Source organism: Eriocheir sinensis, unplaced genomic scaffold (assembly GCF_024679095.1).
Source record: "Eriocheir sinensis breed Jianghai 21 unplaced genomic scaffold, ASM2467909v1 Scaffold1478, whole genome shotgun sequence".
Lineage (NCBI taxonomy): Eukaryota > Metazoa > Arthropoda > Malacostraca > Decapoda > Varunidae > Eriocheir > Eriocheir sinensis.
In genome coordinates this window covers 21,644-28,538 of record NW_026110826.1, presented here as the reverse complement: position 1 = coordinate 28,538, position 6,895 = coordinate 21,644, and the positions used below count along the sequence as shown (strand labels likewise).

The 6,895-nt window shown below is 41.7% G+C and overlaps 1 long non-coding RNA gene across 1 annotated transcript; it reads left to right on the top strand.

Moving 5' to 3' along the window:
• Positions 1 to 3,778: 3,778 nt before the first annotated feature.
• Positions 3,779 to 5,420, top strand: LOC126990182 (uncharacterized). The gene is made up of 2 exons (XR_007744105.1): positions 3,779 to 4,329; positions 4,718 to 5,420. It is a non-coding gene; the product is annotated as an uncharacterized LOC126990182 (long non-coding RNA).
• Positions 5,421 to 6,895: the final 1,475 nt, after the last annotated feature.

Here is a 6,895-nt window from a genome sequence, read left to right as displayed (position 1 = left end):
CAAACGTAATCCTGAATCAGTGCCGCGAAAGAGTAAACGTTAAAAGAAATGCAGAAAAATAAAGTAAAAGAAATACAGTTAGTGTATCGTGAAGTTGACTCCTCAAAATTATGAAGGAATGGCTCTTATGGGGATTAATATTTTTGAGGACTTTCTTTCTGGTTTAACTCAATTATCTTGCAATGTTAGGCGCCGGCCATCTTTACTCCCTCTTTTCTCTTCAAAAAATCCATTATTCCTCTCTCTCTCTCTCTCTCTCTCTCTCTCTCTCTCTCTCTCTCTCTCTCTCTCTCTCTCTCTCTCTCTCTCTCTCTCTCTCTCTCTCTCTCTCTCTCTCTCTCTCTCTCTCTCTCTCTCTCTCTCTCTCTCTCTCTCTCTCTCTCTCTCTCTCTCTCTCTCTCTCTCTCTCTCTCTCTCTCTCTCTCTCTCTCTCTCTCTCTCTCTCTCACTCACAATCAATCTTCTTCGCTATTATTTCACATGTTTTCTTCCTATTCTCCCCCTCTCTCTTTTACATAACTCCTCTTTTCCCTTCCTGACCTTCTTTTCTTCCCTCCCTCCCTTCCTCTCCCTCTCTCCCTCGTATCCTTCCTTTACGCGGCACCGCTCCATCATCCGTCGAGAGCGCTACACAAACCTTCCATTCAGAACAGCGCCAATGTCCTTGTTTGTCGGTGCCGCCCGCAGTCATCGTGTCTTTGCGGCAATGGTCCTCTTCCCTTCCCTCTACTGCTGTATCCACCCCACTACCCAGCCTCACACAGTTACCCCGCCCCCAGCCTCATCTGCATGCTCTTTCACTTGCTAATCCTTTCCTAACCTAATCTAACCTAAACCAAACTTATCTAATCTAACGCAAGCCTGTTCCTCCATCCCATCCATCCTTCAGCATCATTCATTTATCCATTAGCTACCACACGCTCCATCTACACGCCCCTTGACCGACCCCATTCAAAGCGTCACATACCACCACCTCTCCCCCTGGCACACACACACACACACACACACACACACACACACACACACACACAGTTTATTGACAGAAAATGCAAATACAACGTCATACCAGAAAAAAATCGGTATACTTGTAATTTGTCCAAAACAATATTAAAGTTATTTTTGTTTTTTACGCGCTGAGGGTAATTCATATATCGTCTAAGTTTCTATACAAAGGGGCAACAATGTGGAGAGGTGAGGCGAAGGACAACGAGAAGAAATCATTGCCCACTAACAGACTGCAAACAAGATGACTCAATACGGTTTTCACTACTGTATTATTATTATTATTATTAGTAGTAGTAGTAGTAGTAGTAGTAGTAGTAGTAGTAGTAGTAGTAGTAGTAGTAGTATCGTCAACATCGTCATCACAGGCAGCCTCGTTTTTACCATTATCATTCTGGCGGACATTTCCACACTAAGACTCTTGACATTTTCCACCATCCGCCCCCTCCTCCCCCCTCCCCCCTAAAAAAAGGGCTCACCGGCGTTAGGTACGGAGACCCATTAATCATTTCGATAACAAAAATAAAATAAAATACACCGCCAGCACTATAACACGGAAGGACAATAATGAACAGCCTCGCCATACTCACAGCTAGATCAATCACTCCAACAACAACAACAACAACAACAACAACAACAACAGCAAAAACAACAAGGGAAATAAAAAAAGAGAGAAAAAAACATCTAACAAACGCACACGATATATATAACACCCGAACACAGTAAAGGATAGCTTCATCATACTCACAACTGGATCAATAACTCCTATATCACTTCAAAACACAAGAACAGGAACAACAAGGTCAAAGACAATCAAAAACAATGGGAAAAAATCAAACATCTGTAACGAACGCGCATTTTTTTCTCCTCCTCCTCCTCTTTCTCCGTTCCCCCTCGTTATCCTCGCTGCTTCTCCGTTCACCTCCCGTTTCCCTTGGCGTCGTTCCCTTCACCGCGCCATTATTATATTTTGCTTCAGAAAACGGCGCCCTTTCAACCCCAGGTGGAGCCGCTCTAAGGGTTTTTTCGGCCCAATTTCAAGCCGGCTATTTAAAGCGAAAAGTAAATTGGCTGGGTCTTATTTTCGCTCTTGCTCTCTCCCTCTCGTCCCTGCTTCTCTCTCTCTCTCTCTCTCTCTCTCTCTCTCTCTCTCTCTCTCTCTCTCTCTCTCTCTCTCTCTCTCTCTCTCTCTCTCTCTCTCTCTCTCTCTCTCTCTCTCTCTCTCTCTCTCTCTCTCTCTCTCTCTCTCTCTCTCTCTCCTTGGCCCAGTGCTCTTCATTATTTACATCAACGACGTGGATGTTGGACTCAATAACCGCATTAGTAAATTTGCAGACGACACAAAGATTGGTAACTCGGTTCTCACTGACGAAGACAGGCAAAGCCTCCAAGAGGATTTGCACAAAATTTCAGCTTGGTCGGATAGATGGGAGATGCCCTTTAACGTAGACAAGTGCCAGGTCCTTCAAGTTGGAACGAGGAATAAGAAGTTCGAATACGAAATGCGCGGCGTTAAACTCAAAAGCGTTCAATGCGTCAAAGACTTGGGGGTCAAAATCGCGTCAAACCTCAAATTCTCACAGCAATGCATCGATGCAGCAAATAAAGCGAACAGAATGTTGGGCTTCATTAAAAGAAACTTTGTATTCAAGAATAAAGATGTAATACTCCCGCTCTACAACAGTTTAGTCAGACCCCACTTGGAATATGCGGTACAGTTTTGGTCTCCCCACCATGCAAAGGATATTGCTAAATTAGAAGGTGTTCAGCGTCGGGCAACGAAAATGATCCCTTCCTTGCGCAACAAATCCTACGAAGAAAGGCTTTCTACCCTTAACATGTTCTCTCTTGAGAAACGTCGCCTCCGAGGAAAACTGATCGAATGTTTTAAAATACTTAATGGTTTCACGAATGTAGACAGATCAACATTGTTTATGATCGATGACACTTTGCGCACGAGGAACAATGGCATAAAACTCAGATGTAGACAAGTAAATTCAGACTGCACCAAATTTTTCTTCACCAACGTTGTAGTGCGAGAATGGAATAAGCTTCCACCGTCAGTGGTCCAGTGTAACACGATTGACTCCTTCAAAAATAAGCTCGACCGTCACTTCCTTCAACTTAATATCAACTAGAGTAGAAATGCAACGTTTTGGAGTCTTCTGATTAATGTAAAATCACTTAGGTTTAAGGACAGACCACCAAGTCTGGACCATGGGGTCTGTGTGGTCTGATTTTCTATGTAAATCTATGTAAATCTCTCTCTCTCTCTCTCTCTCTCTCTCTCTCTCTCTCTCTCTCTCTCTCTCTCTCTCTCTCTCTCTCTCTCTCTCTCTCTCTCTCTCTCTCTCTCTCTCTCTCTCTCTCTCTCTCTCTCTCTCTCTCTCTCTCTCTCTCTCTCTCTCTCCTTTTATCCATTCGTTATTCTCTTTCTGCCTATCTGTCTATCTATCTATCATCTATCTATATATCTATCTCTTCGGAAACTTGATTGAAAAGCTATTACGAAGTAATAAACCACAATCAAGTTCACCCTCTTCACCAGCCTCCATCACACGCCTTGCCACACTTCGCGCTCATTGAACTAAGGATCGACATGATTTCCGCGACACCCTTTGTTCAGTCTTCTTCACGCGCGGAGATTGGGTGTCAGCAGAGGATCGAGTCTTGGTGAAGCTCTTCCTCAAAGTCTTTCTGGCTTTGAGAGATGAGTTAGTGAGTGTTCACGACCCTCCATTGGAAGGAATATTTGCCTGACAGGGGAGACTGCGAGCGTTGGTTGCCTTCAGTCACACGAATGTTTCACCACCAAAAGGTTTCAAGTGTTAATCTCGAGTCGGAAATTCTACTTCAAGCTGAGAGAGTGATCCGATTACTGCTGTCGGTAACTTTTATATTATTTTCTCTTTTGAAGTTGCGATCGTGTTCCCGCTCCGCCGTGACGTTCATGTTGACACAGGAATTTGCAAGTTTTCTTTTTCTCCTTCGTTAAGCATTATTTCCTTTTTAAAACGAAATGAACTTAAGAAATAAAAGATATAATGACATAACATACCCACTTTTTAGGTCTTGAAAAAAGAAAATCAACACTAGCACCACCACTACCACCACCACCATCACCACCACCACCGACTCTGGCATCATCCCATTGTTAGTGTTGCAATCACGCGAACAGAAAATACAAGTGCAATGTCGTAATGGGGAAAAGGAGGCGACGTGTCGGCGAAGTTACTGCCGGACTAATCAGCGACACCAACGACAGCACACGCACAAAAAGGCAAACAAACAAACAAGCAAACATACAAACAAGAAAACAAACACAAGGTAAGCGAGTGCTACATAAGATATTTTATTTATATCTAACTCCCTTTTATAGCATTGTTTTTTTTATTGCAAGATATCTTTTTATGATCCATATCGCAGGTGTACGTACGGGTGGCATACCTTTCCGGTGACTCCATTCAAAGAAAACTGAGCACATGATTGATATCAGCTGACCTGTTCAATATGTCATGTGAATATCTCGTGTGTTATAAAGTTCACTATACAAACATAACAAACGATTACCTATTTTTCCGGGTTTTTTTAAGGTTTGTTTATTATCATCTACATGTCACTACCTCATCAACCTTTTGCGTGGTCTTCATATATCTGCCTTTCATCTAGCTACAACCTACCCTTTCACTTCCCACCTTGTCTGTTTTCCACCCAGGAGCTCCACCTCCACTACCACCACCACCAACACCACCACCAACACCACCTCTCCTTGCCCCTCATCAAGAGCAACACGAGCGGCGGCCACAGAACTATCGAGGCACGAGGAAGCAGACCACGCCGTTGGTAAAGCTTACTGATGCATCCATTCTCGAGCTCACCGGCGTCAGCAAGAAACTAAACATCCCCGCGAGGGTTTACAGCGTGTAGCAGCGCACGTTGGTTTCAGGCTCAGGGCAGACAACTTCAGGAAACAGTCTGCTGATATTACTATTTTCCTGATGCATCAAGATCCAAAGTATTTATTTTATAATTATATACAGTTTCGATTTATTTATATAAAAGTAACTGATATTTCTAAGCATAAATTATTATTTATTTCTACAAAGAGAACGGCCAGCCGATTATATGTAAATATTTGTTTTCTTTTGAAGAGGCCGATACGGAAAGATAAGGCGTACGACACAACCACATGTCAATTGGCAATATTACGCCTTTGTTGTTGAACGCTATAAATATATGAATAACATGAATAACATTACCCAGCAAAAGCGTTAGAATAAAAAATAAATCAACAACCACAGCCCACGGCGCTGAGATAACAAAGAGGAGCGATGAGCCGGCGTGACCAGACTAACACCGGCGTGGCCGAGAAGGTGCGGGCAGGCAGGTGTAGCAAACAATAAAACTCCCCTCCCTTCCCTGGTCTTCCTTTCTGCCACCACAGTGCTCCAAAGTGATATGGATTCCCAGTGGGAGAGAAGGAGGGCGAGGCAATGAACGTAAGATGAGCGAGCGAGAGTGTGTGTGTGTGTGTGTGTGTGTGTGTGTGTGTGTGTGTGTGTGTGTGTGTGTGTGTGCTCTACAACTCTTACATCCACACACGCTCACGCTTTAATAAACAAACATGGTCGTGAACAGTTGAGTCTTTTCCACCTTTTGGCAAACTTCACACTGACCAACATACGTGTGCAGGATTGTTTGTGTGTGTGTGTATATATATATATATATATATATATATATATATATATATATATATATATATATATATATATATATATATATATATATATATATATATATATATATATATATATATATATATATATATATATATATATATATATATATATATATATATATATATATATATATATATATATATATATATATATATATATATATATATATATATATATATATATATATATATATATATATATATATATATATATATATATATATATATGGGGAGTGGCTGAGTCGTCAAAGTAACGGCACCGTGTTCAGGAGGACGCGAGTTCAATCCCGCCTGGTGCCACCAAGCCGGGATTTTTCAGCCACCGCCGAGTGGCCTAAGACTACCCACATGTTGACCAGAAGACCACCTATCAACCCGGACTTTAGATTCTAGGATCAAAGATGAGCCCCGAGGGGCAGAATGAGCCAATGCAAGATGGCGCCACTATAAACACATGCCTGCGCCAGAACAGGCTGGACCGACCATCAGGACCCACCGAAAGAAGCCTTGGACCGACCAACAGGATCCACCTGGAAGAAGCCTACCGGCGCAATAGGCCGCAATGTATAAAATATATATATATATATATATATATATATATATATATATATATATATATATATATATATATATATATATATATATATATATATATATATATCTATATATATATATATATATATATGTGTGTGTGTGTGTGTGTGTGTGTGTTTATGTATGTAGCATGAATGACTGAATGACTGAATGCATGTACTTATAGATGTATGGATATATATGTAGGAAGGTAAGCAATGAAGCCCTCGCATGAATGGAAACAAGTGTGACGGACAAAGGTGAGGCGGGAAAAGTGACGCCCATCCTACACATCACGCTAAATGATTGAGGGATTGGGATGTTTCGTCATGACGCCGCAACTACCATGGTCATAATGGCGCCAAGTGAACTGTACAAAAGGGCTGACTAAAGTAAAATCTATAAATGTGTCTAAAAAGTTCATAAATTAAAATGGGTGATAAAATGTGCAATACTGGGCGACACTAACCCATCATGCCAAGGTGAGGTGGCGTGAGAGCACTCTATTCTATTTAGGAGCAGTAAGTAGCGGGCTTTTTTTTCATTATTGTTTTCTCTTTTTTTACGCCCTTGCATTGTCTC